Source organism: Oncorhynchus masou, chromosome 29 (genome assembly GCF_036934945.1).
Source record: "Oncorhynchus masou masou isolate Uvic2021 chromosome 29, UVic_Omas_1.1, whole genome shotgun sequence".
NCBI lineage: Eukaryota > Metazoa > Chordata > Actinopteri > Salmoniformes > Salmonidae > Oncorhynchus > Oncorhynchus masou.
Window position 1 is genome coordinate 80108152 of NC_088240.1, and position 14349 is coordinate 80122500.

The 14349-nt window shown below is 42.9% G+C and overlaps 1 pseudogene; it reads right to left on the reverse strand.

The window, feature by feature from the left end:
- Window positions 1–14349, reverse strand: part of LOC135520706 (small conductance calcium-activated potassium channel protein 2-like) — a 130764-nt pseudogene that overhangs the window by 50096 nt on the left and 66319 nt on the right.

Sequence of the window (14349 nt, forward strand, 5' to 3'; positions counted from 1 at the left end):
GGATGGTGTTCTTCAGCTTGCAAGCCTCCCCCTTTTTCCTCCAAACATAACGATGGTCATTATGGCCAAACAGTTGTATTTTTGTTTCATCAGACAAGAGGACATTTCTCCAAAAAGTACAATCTTTGTCCCCATGTGCAGTTGCAAACTGTAGTCTGGCTGCTTTTTATGGCAGTTTTGGAGCAGTGGCTTCTTCCTTGCTGAGTGGCCTTTCAGGTTATGTCAACATAGGACTAGTTTTACTGTGGACATTGATACTTTTGTAACTGTTTCCTCCAGCATCTTCACAAGGTCCTTTGCTGTTATTCTGGGATTGATTTGCACTTTTCACACCAAAGTACGTTCATCTCTAGGAGACAGAATGCGTCTCCTTCCAGACCGGTATGACGGCTGCGTGGTCCCATGATGTTTATACTTGCGTACTATTGTTCGTACAGATGAACGCGGTACCTTCAGGCGTTTGGAAATTGTTCCCAAGGATGAACCAGACTTGTGGAGGTCTACAATTTATTTTCTGAGGTCTTGGCTGATTCCTTTTGATTTTCCAATGATGTCAAGCAAAGAGGCACTGAGTTTGAAGGTAGGCCTTGAAATACATCCACAGGTACACCTCCAATTGACTCAAATGATGTCAATTAGCCTATCAGAAGCTTCTAAAGCCATGATGACATTTTCTGGAATTTTCCAAGCTGTTTAAAGGAACAGTCAACTTAATGTACTGTATGTAAACTTCTGACCCACTGGAATTGTGATACAGTGAATTATAGGTGAAATAATCTGTCTGTAAACAACTGTTGGAAAAATGACTTGTGTTATGCACAAGGTAGATGCCACAACCGACTTGCCAAAACTAGAGTTTGATAACAAGACATTTGTGCGTGGTTGAAAAATGAGTTCTAATGACTCCAACCTAAACTTCCAACTTCAACTGTATATAATCTGTACACACAAACATACATACACTGTGTTAAAGTGCACCTTCAAACACCAACTGAATGGGACAGACGTCCTGGAATGGAGCCTGCGGCCCTTTGAACGTGAATTACTACATATAACATTATCTCAAAGCCCTTGTTGACAACACATGATTTACGTGAAAACTCTCACATTGGGATTCCGTCCTCCATGGTCTTAATTAATCATGTTTTAATCACGTCAGATCATATTGATAGTAATAAATGGAACAGGTCATATTAACTGTCCATTCAGCAGTAGTTAGTTCAACCATTGAAGTGTTAAGAGCTGATAAACGAGGGTTAATCTAGTAGAACACCAGGAGATCCACAGACAGCAGCTCCCCTCATCACATCTCATTCAGCCATATCCTGAAGGACATATTACAACTCTACTCACTATCTAACACATTACTCATCTAATACACTGGCACACACTCTCTCTCCCTCTCTCTCTCTCTCTCTCTCTCTCCTTCTCTCTCTCTCTCTCTCTCCCTCCCTCTCTCTCTCTCTCTCTCCCTCTCTCTCTCACTCTCTCTCTCTCTCTCCCCCCTCTCTCTCTCTCTCTCTCTCTCACCCCCCCTCTCTCTCTCTCCCTCTCTCTCTCTCTCTCTCTCTCTCCCCCTCTCTCTCTCCCCCCCCCTCTCTCTCTCTCCCCCGTCTCCCTCTCTCTCTGTCTATGTCTCTTTCTATTAGTTCTACATCTCCTTATCTCAGTCTCATTGTACGATTCCCTCTATCATATCTCACTCTTTCTTTTATCGCTTTACTATTGACCTCACTAATGTAATACCCACTACTCTCTCTCTCTCTCTCTCTCACACTCTCTCTCTCTCACACTCTCTCTCTTTCTCTCTCTCTCTGTCTCTCTCTCTCTCTGTCTCTCTCTCTCTCTGTCTCACTCTCTCACATTCTCTCTCTCTCTCTCTCTCTCTCTCTCTCTCATTGGACTGACACAGGAGGAGAGGACGAAATGGTGAGAGACACAGGAAGAGAGAAAGAGATGGAGGGAGACACAGGAGGAGATAAATAGTGTGAGCAACACAGGATGAGAGAAAGGCAAGATGGAAGGAGTGAGAGTGCTCCATGAGGAGGCATCAGTGAACACACACACCTTATTGAGGGCCCCTATGCTCCGTGTGGAGGCATCAGTGAACACACACACCTTATTGAGGGCCCCTATGCTCCATGAGGAGGCATCAGTGAACACACACACCTTATTGAGGGCCCCTATGCTCCATGAGGAGGCATCAGTGAACACACACACCTTATTGAGGGCCCCTATTCTCCATGAGGAGGCATCAGTGAACACACACACCTTATTGAGGGCCCCTATGCTCCGTGAGGAGGCATCAGTAAACACACACACCTTATTGAAGGCCCCTATGCTCCATGAGGAGGCATCAGTAAACACACACACCTTATTGAAGGCCCCTATGCTCATTGAGGAGGCATCAGTGAACACACACATCTTATTGAGGGCCCCTATGCTCCATGAGGAGGCATCAGTGAACACACACACCTTATTGAGGGCCCCTATGCTCCGTGAGGAGGCATCAGTGAACAGTTTGCTGTGCAGCAGCATGACGCGTGCGATGAGGTAGAGGCGGAGGAACATGGGAACACTCAGCACCATGTCCAGGTCAGCCTCAGCCTGGGACGGGGCGTAAGAGAACGCCAGACGTGCCCGCCACTGGAACTTAAAGTCCCCGGGCACCGGATGCACCGCCGACACCAGTAGCTCCAACGATATCAGCAACACCCGATTCAACGTCATGGCGATGCGCCAGTCGTCCGCTCCGTTGTCAATGACGAAGAGCTGTGGTAGGGAAGAGGAGGAACAAGGGACAGGAAGATAGAACGAGGGCTGGTTAGAGCGGCGGTAGCATTTTAACCACTTTGTAATTACTTAGTAATGAACGTCGACATCATCATCATCATGGTCACCATCATCATCATCAGTAGTTTGGTACATTACAGTGTTAGTGCCTGTAGTAGTTACAGTGTTAGTGCCTGTAGTAGTCAATATAATGGCTTTGCATAATCACAGTGGATTTATCATTGATTTGATGAGATGAAGGTGTTAGAATGTAGTGACACTGTTGATGTTTAGACTGCGTTGCTCCCCTTTCCCTCATATAAAACAAACTGTCTGCTAACTGTCATCTACCTGTCTGCTAACTGTCTGCTAACTGTCATCTAACTGTCTGCTAACTATATGCTAACTGTCTACTAATTGTCTGCTAACTGTCTGCTAACTGTTAGCTAAATGTCTGCTAACTGTCTACCAACTGTCTGCTAACTGTCTGCTAACTCCCGGCTAAATGTCTGCTAAGACTCAGCTAACTGTCTGCTAACTGTCTGCTAACTCTCAGCTAACTCATCTAATTGTCTAGTAACGCTCAGCTAACTGTCTGCTAACTCTCAGTCTACTGTCTGATAACTGTCTGATAACTGTCTGCTAACACCCCAGGAACCTAAGTGATCCCATTACCCCAGTCACAGCATTACTTTGAGACATCATTATGGATGTATTTCTGGCATCATTATGAACACACTCTAGCCATAATGCTTTAATTGCTGTTTTATCCCTGCTCAGTTGATGTTGTTTGCTTTCTTAATTGCTGTGGTTACTGTTGATACTGTCGCCGGGACGGTTGTTATGAGGAAGAGCTAAGAGCAGGGTTTTAGAAGAGAACATCCCCTTCAGGAAGAGACAGACAGGGGAGATGAAGAGAGAATACGAGAGAGGGGGGAGATATGGAGAAGGAGAGAGGGGGAGGAGCTAGAGATAGGGGAAAAGAGAAAGAGGAGAGACAGACAGGTAGAGAGTGAGCGATGGAGCGAGGTAGGGAAGTCCCTGTTTTAAATGAAAGGTTGAACAGATGCTGGTGGGCAGAGAGGAACAGTCAGAGTTGAGCAGAGAGAGAGAGAGAACAGCTCTTACTGTATCCACATGATTCATCTGGAGAGGTTTTTATCCCACACACTTTGTCTCATCATACAAAACAAACACTATGAGAGGGTCAAACAACAGATCTAACACAGTACAGGACCAACCAGAAGTCACAACTCATCTGGAGGGGCCTCAACTGGCCTGCACTGTAGCAGGATTTAATGTACAGCCACTACCAGACTGAAGAACAAGGGATAGGGAGAGAGATATAGAAAGACAGAGAGAGAAAGAGAGAGAGAGAGCAAGAGAGAGTGGGGGGTGGGTAAAGTGAAAGAGAGAGAGGGGGATGGGGTATAAACAGAGAGAGATAGAGATAGAGAGAGAGGGAGAGGGAGAGGGAGAGAGAGAGAGAGAGAGAGAGAGAGAGAGAGAGAGAGAGGGAGAGAGGTCAACCTACCAGCCTCTCAGTCTGCTCCAGCCCAGGTCAACTTACCAGTCTCCCAGTCTGCACCACCCAGAAAATCACCCACAACTGCAATCCTAATTGATTCAAATGGGAAGTTCTTAGTCCAGGAAAGATTATTCCCTAGACACAAGGTGTATAAATTCTGGTGTCCTACAGCTGAGAGTGCAATGCAGCTCCTCAGTCAGACCAAGATTGACACCCCTGACAACATCATCATCCACACTGGCACAAACGACCTTCATGCTAAAGGTGAAAATGTATCTGGGGCAGTGAGAAGAGTGGCAGAACGGGCACAGGCTATGTTCCCTACAACCAATAATAGTTGTGTCCACCCTCCAACCAAGAAAAGACTTCCCAGGAAAGTTGATTGACAAAATAAATCAACAGATCACTGTGGACTGTGCCTCACTGCTCAACGTCAGAACGGTTCAACACCCCACTTTGACATGTCAACACTTATATGATAATGTACATATTGATCAGGACAGTATCAGAACCTTTGCCAAGGACCTAAAAGATGCAACACTTGACAGGGACCCACACACCCATCACCGCAGCAACAAAGGTCCCCTGCCCCACCTTCTGAAACAACAGTACCATCCCGAGGAGAAAAGAGCCAGACACAGCTTATTACAGCACAGCTATACTAGACCAGGCCCAACACAGCACATATTTACCAGGCCAGACCCGCCTCAGGACAGCACGACTAGACCCATCCCATCACAACACAGCTCTACTAGACCCAGCCCATCACAACACAGCTCTACTAGACCCAGCCCATCACAACACAGCTCTACTAGACCCAGGTCATCACAACACAGCTCTACTAGACCCAGCCCATCACAACACAGCTCTGACCACTACTCCAGGGTCGGACAGAACACTGCCCTTCAGGAAGTAGACCACATGATGCAGTCCACACCTTGTATCAGTCAGATCATCAGCCTACATATGCTGAGGTAACCTCTGGCAGAAGACCCCTAGAACAATCAGAGATAGGAGAGGTACTTCCGGCGCCGACAGAGATGGCCGCCTCGCTTCGCGTTCCTAGGAAACTATGCAGTTTTTTGTTTTTTTACGTGTTATTTCTTACATTAGTACCCCAGGTCATCTTAGGTTTCATTACATACAGTCAAGAAGAACTACTGAATATAAGATCAGCGTCAACTCACCATCAGTACGACCAAGAATATGACTTTTGCGAAGCGGATCCTGTGTTCTGCCTTTCAACCAGGACAACGGAATGGATCCCAGCCGGCGACCCAAAAAAACGACTTCGTAAAAGAGGGAAACGAGGCGGTCTTCTGGTCAGACTACGGAGACGGGCACATCGTGCCCCACTTCCTAGCATTCTTTTCGCCAATGTCCAGTCTCTTGACAACAAGGTTGATGAAATCTGAGCAAGGGTAGCATTCCAGAGGGACATCAGAGACTGTAACGTTCTTTGCTTCACGGAAACATGGCTCACTGGAGAGACGCTCTCGGATGCGGTGCAGCCAGCGTGTTTCTCCACACATCGCGCCGACAGAAACAAACAACTTTCTGGTAAGAAGAGTGGCGGGGGCGTATGCCTTATGACTAACGAGACGTGGTGTGATCACAGAAACATACAGGAACTCAAATCCTTCTGTTCACCTGATTTAGAATTCCTCACAATCAAATGTAGACCGCATTATCTACCAAGAGAATTCTCTTCGATTATAATCACAGCCGTATATATTCCCCCCCAAGCAGACACATCGATGGCTCTGAACGAACTTTATTTGACTCTTTGCAAACTGGAATCTATACATCCTGAGGCTGCATTCATTGTTGCTGGGGATTTTAACATGGCTAATCTGAAAACAAGACTCCCTAAAATGTATCAGCATATCGATTGCGCCACCAGGGCTGGCAAAACCTTGGATCACTGTTATTCTAACTTCCGCGACGCATATAAGGCCCTGCCCCGCCCCCCTTTCGGAAAAGCTGACCACGACTCCATTTTGCTGATCCCTGCCTACAGACAGAAACTAAAACAAGAAGCTCCCACGCTGAGGTCTGTCCAACGCTGGTCCGACCAAGCTGATTCCACACTCCAAGACTGCTTCCATCACGTGGACAGGGACATGTTTCGTATTGCGTCAGGCAACAACATTGACGAATACGCTGATTCGGTGTGCGAGTTCATTAGAACGTGCGTTGAAGATGTCGTTCCCATAGCAACAATTAAAACATTTCCTAACCAGAAACCGTGGACTGATGGCAGCATTCGCGTGAAACTGAAAGCGCGAACCACTGCTTTTAATCAGAGCAAGGTGACTGGTAACATGACCGAATACAAACAGTGCAGCTATTCCCTCCGTAAGGCTATCAAACAAGCTAAGCGTCAGTATAGAGACAAAGTAGAATCTCAATTCAACGGCTCAGACACAAGAGGTATGTGGCAGGGTCTACAGTCAATCACGGACTACAAGATGAAATCCAGCTCAGTCACGGACCAGGATGTCTTGCTCCCAGGCAGACTAAATAACTTTTTTGCCCGATTTGAGGACAATACAGTGCCACTGACACGGCCTGCAACGGAAACATGCGGTCTCTCCTTCACTGCAGCCGAGCTGAGTAAAACATTTAAACGTGTTAACCCTCGCAAGGCTGCAGGCCCAGACGGCATCCCCAGCCACGCCCTCAGAGCATGCGCAGACCAGCTGGCTGGTGTGTTTACGGACATATTCAATCAATCCCTATACCAGTCTGCTGTTCCCACATGCTTCAAGAGGGCCACCATTGTTCCTGTTCCCAAGAAAACTAAGGTAACTGAGCTAAACGACTACCGCCCCGTAGCACTCACTTCCGTCATCATGAAGTGCTTTGAGAGACTAGTCAAGGACCATATCACCTCCACCCTACCTGACACCCTAGACCCAATCCAATTTGCTTACCGCCCAAATAGGTCCACAGACGACGCAATCTCAACCACACTGCACACTGCCATAACCCATCCGGACAAGAGGAATACCTATGTGAGAATGCTGTTCATCGACTACAGCTCGGCATTTAACACCATAGTACCCTCCAAGCTCGTCATCAAGCTCGAGACCCTGGGTCTCGACCCCGCCCTGTGCAACTGGGTACTGGACTTCCTGACGGGCCGCCCCCAGGTGGTGAGGGTAGGCAACAACATCTCCACCCCGCTGATCCTCAACACTGGGGCCCCACAAGGGTGCGTTCTGGGCCCTCTCCTGTACTCCCTGTTCACCCATGACTGCGCGGCAACGCACGCCTCCAACTCAATCATCAAGTTTGCGGACGACACAACAGTGGTAGGCTTGATTACCAACAACGACGAGACGGCCTACATGGAGGAGGTGAGGGCTCTCAGAGTGTGGTGTCAGGTCAATAACCTCACACTCAACGTCAACAAAACTAAGGAGATGATTGTGGACTTCAGGAAACAGCAGAGGGAACACCCCCCTATCCACATCGATGGAACAGTAGTGGAGAGGGTAGTAAGTTTTAAGTTCCTCGGCATACACATCACAGACAAACTAAATTGGTCCACTCACACAGACAGCATCGTGAAGAAGGCGCAGCAGCGCCTCTTTAACCTCAGGAGGCTGAAGAAATTTGGCTTGTCGCCAAAAACATTCACAAACTTCTACAGATGCACAATCGAGAGCATCCTGGCGGGCTGTATCACCGCCTGGTACGGCAACTGCTCCGCCCACAACCGTAAGGCTCTCCAGAGGGTAGTGAGGTCTGCACAACGTATCACTGGGGGCAAACTACCTGCCCTCCAGGACACCTACACCACCCGATGTTACAGGAAGGCCATAAAGATCATCAAGGACAACACCCACCCGAGCCACTGCCTGTTCACCCCGCTATCATCCAGAAGGCGAGGTCAGTACAGGTGCATCAAAGCTGGGACCGAGAGGCTGAAAAACAGCTTCTATCTCATGGCCATCAGACAGCAACCACTAACATTGAGGCCGTTAAACAGCAACCACTAACATTGAGTGGCTGCTGCCAACACACTGACTCAACTCCAGCCACTTCAATAATGGGAATTGATGGGAAAGGATGTAAAATATATCACTAGCCACTTTAAACAATGCTACCTAATATAATGTTTACATACCCTACATTATTAATCTCATATGTATACGTATATACTGTACTCTATCATCTACTGCATCCTTATGTAATACATGTATCACTAGCCACTTTAACTGTACTCGATACCATCTACTGTATCTTGCCTATGCTGCTCTGCACCATCACTCATTCATATCTTTATGTACATATTCTTTATCCCCTTACATTGTGTATTAGATATTAGTTTTGGAATTGTTAGTTAGATTACTTGTTGGTTATTACTGCATTGTCGGAACTGGAAGCACAAGCATTTCGCTACACTCGCATTAACATCTGCTAACCATGTGTATGTGACAAATAAAATTTGATTTGATTTGATTTGAACTACTGCAACTAATATGCAGAATACTGAGCTAGACAGTCCCTTTAATTCACACACGGGCACAATTTTATTTACACTGGTATTATAATAATACTTCTGTGTGATGGTAAACAAAGAAGAGAGAGGTGGATATATATGAGGTAGATTGTGTGTGTGTGTGTGTGTGTGTGTGTGTGTGTGTGTGTGTGTGTGTGTGTGTGTGTATATGTGTATCTGCATGTGTATGTGTATGTATGTATATGTACATATATGTATATGTATGTATGTATGTATATATACATATATATATATGTGTGTATGTATGTATGTATATGTATGTATGTATGTATATGCCTGTATATGTACAGTGCCTTGTGAAAGTATTCGGCCCCCTTGAACTTTGCGACCTTCTGCCACATTTCAGGCTTCAAACATAAAGATATAAAACTGTATTTTTTTGTGTAGAATCAACAACAAGTGGGATGACATTTATTGGATATTTCAAACTTTTTTAACAAATCAAAAACTGAAAAATTGGGTGTGCAAAATGATTCAGCCCCTTTACTTTCAGTGCAGCAAACTCTCTCCAGAAGTTCAGTGAGGATCTCTGAATGATCCAATGTTGACCTAAATGACTAATGATGATAAATACAATCCACCTGTGTGTAATCAAGTCTCCGTATAAATGCACCTGCACTGTGATAGTCTCAGAGGTCCGTTAAAAGCGCAGAGAGCATCATGAAGAACAAGGAACACACCAGGCAGGTCAGAATGGTTCAAAAATAAACATATCCAGGTGTTAGAATGGCCAAGTCAAAGTCCAGACCTGAATCCAATCGAGAATCTGTGGAAAGAACTGAAAACTGCTGTTCACAAATTCTCTCCATCCAACCTCACTGAGCTCAAGCTGTTTTGCAAGGAGGAATGGGAAAAAATTTCAGTCTCTCGATGTGCAAAACTGATAGACATACCCCAAGCGACTTACAGCTGTAATCGCAGCAAAAGGTGGCGCTACAAAGTATTAACTTAAGGGAGCTGAATAATTTTGCACGCCCAATTTTTCAGTTTTTGATTTGTTAAAAAAGTTTGAAATATCCAATAAATGTCGTTCCACTTCATGATTGTGTCCCACTTGTTGTTGACTCTTCACAAAATACAGTTTTATATCTTTATGTTTGAAGCCTGAAATGTGGCAAAAGGTCGCAAAGTTCAAGGGGGCCGAATACTTTCGCAAGGCACTGTATGTATGTTTATGTATGTATATGTTTGAGTGTATATATGTATGTGTATATACATGTATGTACGTACGTACGTATGTATGCATGTATGTATGTGTATGCATGTATGTATGTGTATGTGTGTATGTATGTGTGTATGAGTATGTATGTATGTGTGTGTGTGTATGTGTATGTGTGTATGTGTGTATATATATATCGTATTTTATTTTAATTTTGTTTTTTTTCGATGTACTTTACTCAAACCAGTGAATATCACTTATTATAAATGAGATCATTGACTATCAGCTCTTGGAATATCCAGGGCCTATACTCTTCACATTTTGGTTATAAAACAACAAATACAGAATTGATTAAAAACATCAAGGGACAGGACATCATAATCCTACTGGAAACATGGTGTCGTGGAGACATAGATACTCAGTGTCCCTCAGGCTATAGAGAAAGTTTACTACCGTCAATCAAACATTAACATGTTAAACGGGGCCAAGACTCAGGTGGAATCATTTGGCATAAGCGGGACTTAGCGCTGGATGAAATGAAAAAAGGTACCACTCACATTTGGCTAAAACTTAACAAAGGTACAATCTATTGTGACAATGATGTATACATATGTGCAGCTTATGCTCCTCCTTCAGATTCATCATATTATGATGATCAGTTTTTTGACAATCTCCAGACAGAAATCATTACATTTCAGGCACAGGGTAAAGTGCTTCTTTGTGGAGATTTCAATGCAAGAACAGGTTCTGAGCCTGACTACACTGATGCGGGAGGTAACCACCACATATTTGGACACCCCTCCTTATACAGTAGCCCTATTATAAATAATAGAAACAGTCCTGACCAAATACTGAACAAAAATGGAAATGAGTTAGTACATCTCTGTCGAGCCTTAGGCCTGTATATGCTTAATGGTAGAATCAGAGGGGACTCTTTAGGTCAGTTTACTTACTGCTCAGCTCTTGGGACAAGTGTAGTCGATTATGCCATCACTGACATTGACCCCTCTTCCATTAGTGCATTCACTGTCAGACCACAGACACCCTTGTCAGATCACAGTCAGATCAACGTGTTTCTGAAGAAATTAACCGGCAATATTCATTAAAAAAAACAGCCCAATAAACTCTACAACATAAACCAATCGTACAGATGGGCTCCAAACAGTGCAGAGAGATTCATTGAAACATTGAACTCAAATGAAATGAGGAACTCTATACAGTTTTTCAATAACTCACGGTACCAAAACAATAAAGATGGTGTCAATTCAGCTACTCAAAACATCAACTGCATATTCCAAAAAGCAGCATCGAAAGCAAATTTGAGAAAACCAAAGAAATGCAACATCAGAAGCAAAAATCTAAATGTTTCTAACAAATGGTTTGATAATGAATGTAAAACAATTAGAAAACACCTGAGACAAATGTCAAACAAAAAACATAAGCAGCAAAACAACCCAGAGCTACGCTATGAATACTTTGAAACTCTGAAACAGTATAAACAAACACTGAAAAGCAAGAAATTGAATTATACCAACAGGACACTTGATGAAATTGAAAACGCAATTGACCAAAATCAGTTCTGGGACATGTGGAACAATTTAAGCACAACAAAGCCACAAAAATTAGCAATACAAGATGTAGGAATTTGGAAAACTTATTTTGATAATCTATACAAAAACATCCCACAAAAAGACTTACAACAGAACCAATTAGAAATTAAAGAAAAATTGAACATCCTTGAATCAGTCATTAAAAGCAACCAAAATCCATTAGATTACCCAATAACCCAACAAGAACTAAATGAAAAGCTAAAATCTATTAAATCAAAGAAGGCTTGTGGTCTAGACAACATCAGAAATGAAATGCTGAAAAACAGCACACCTGAGTTGCAGAATGCTGTGCTTAAATTGTTCAACATGGTTTTAACTTCTGGCTGCTTCCCTGATGTCTGGAACCAGGGGCTCATCTCCCCTATCCACAAAAGTGGAGACAAATCAGACCCCAATAATTACAGGGGAATTTGCATAAACAGTAACTTGGGAAAGATTTTCTGTCGCATTTTGAATTCAAGAATTCAAACCTTTCTTCAAGAAAAAAATGTAATAAGTAAATGTCAAATTGGCTTTCTTCCTAACCATCACACTACTGACCATATATACACCTTACACACACTAATTAATAAACACGTCCACCAAAAAAAAGAGGGTAAAATCTTTGCTTGCTTTATTGACTTTAAAAAAGCATTTGATTCGATTTGGCACGAAGGGCTATTCTACAAAATTCTACAAAGTGGGCTTGGTGGTAAGGTATATGACTTAATAAAATGTATGTACACAGAAAACAAGTGTGCAATAAAAATCAAAAACCAAAGAACAGACTTTTTTTCACAATGTCGAGGTGTGAGACAAGGCTGCAGTTTGAGTCCAAATCTTTTCAACATTTATATCAATGAATTAGCAGACATGTTGGACCAATCTCCAGCCCCAGGACTCACACTATTTGACACAGAGGTGAAATACCTGCTATATGCTGATGACTTGGTACTTCTATCACCAACCAAAGAAGGTCTTCAACAGAACATTAATATTCTGGAGCAATATTGCCATAATTGGGCCCTGGCAGTAAATTTCCAAAAAACTAAAATCATGATTTTCCCAAAAAAAAACAGATGTCAGAAACACAAATATAAATTCACCCCAAACAACACCTTAATTGAACACACAAAAAATTACACCTACCTTGGTCTGACCATATCTGCATCGGGAAACTTTAATATGGCAGTGAATGCACTCAAAGAAAAAGCCTGCAGAGCAATGTATGCAATAAAAATGAAATTATTCAAAATCAACATCCCAATTAGAATTTGGACTAAAATATTTGACAGTGTAATCCTACCAATAGCTCTTTACGGAAGTGAGGTTTGGGGGCCACTCAATAAACTGGACTTTAAAATGTGGGACAAACATCCAATTGAAACCCTACATGCAGAATTCTGTCGGAAAATCCTACAAGTCCAGAGAAATACACCAACTAATGCATGTAGGGCAGAATTGGGCCGTTTTCCAGTAATAATGAAAATACAGAAAAGATCATAAAAATTTTGGCTACATCTGAATTCAAGTCCAAATTCAAGTCTGCAATTTAAATAACTTCAAACCCAAGAGCTGAGCCCAGAAACGAGCCCTCTCAGTCAGCTGGTGTTGGACCTCACCAACCAAGCTGACACCAGCACTGCTTCAAAAGAAAGAATTCCAATAAGCAAAATCATGAACCAATCAAAGGAATCATATTTACAACATTGGAAAAATGAAACAAAATCCCAAAGCCGACTAAATTGCTATCTGACCCTAAACAGAGAATATGAATTGGCTGATTATGTCTACTTTGTCAGAGATACGAAGCAGAGACATATCCTTACCAAGTACAGGCTGAGTGACCACCGATTGGCAATAGAAACCAGCAGACATAAAAAGACATGGCTACCCAAAGAGGAGCGTGTATGTGGTCACTGCATAACAGGGGAGGTAGAGACAGAGATGCACTTTCTCATTTACTGTGATAAATATTCCTCACAAAGAGATTCATTATTCACAGAAATGACTACACATATTCCAAATTTTTACAAATTGAACCCAGAGGAAAAACTAAGAATACTCATGGGCGAAGGAGCAATGGCTCCTCTTGAAGCCAAATCGTAGTAATGATGTAGTCGTAGTAATGATGATTGTAGTTGTAGTACTGATATAAAGGAGAAGATGACCGTTATTTATTTATAAGTTAGTTATAGTTTCATTTTTCATAATTTGATTTTATATTTATAACATTTCTACTATTGACTGTTACCATTTTATTGTTATTATTTTTGTATTTCATTTTGTATTATCATTTACTACGATTTTATATTTTATATTTGCTATCATTTATAATTTTGTTACAATGTATATTGTATACATGGTTGCTTTGGCAATATTGACACAATGTTTTTCATGCCAATAAAGCAGCTTGAATTTGAATTTGAGAGACAGAGAGAGAGACAGAGACAGAGAGAGACAGAGAGAGAGAGAGACAGAGAGTGAGAGAGACAGAGAGAGAGAGAGAAAGAGAGACAGAGAGAGAGACAGAGAGAGACAGAGAGAGAGAGAGAGACAGACAGAGAGAGAGACAGACAGAGAGAGAGACAAACAGAGACAGAGAGACAGAGAGAGAGAGACAGAGAGAGAGACATTCCAAATGTGGGTGGTAATGGTAGTGATAACAGTTTAGTGATGGTAGTAGTAGTCGTAGTAATGATGATTGTAGCTATAGTACTGATATCAAGGAGAAGATGACCGTTATTTAGTTATAGTTTCATTTTTCATA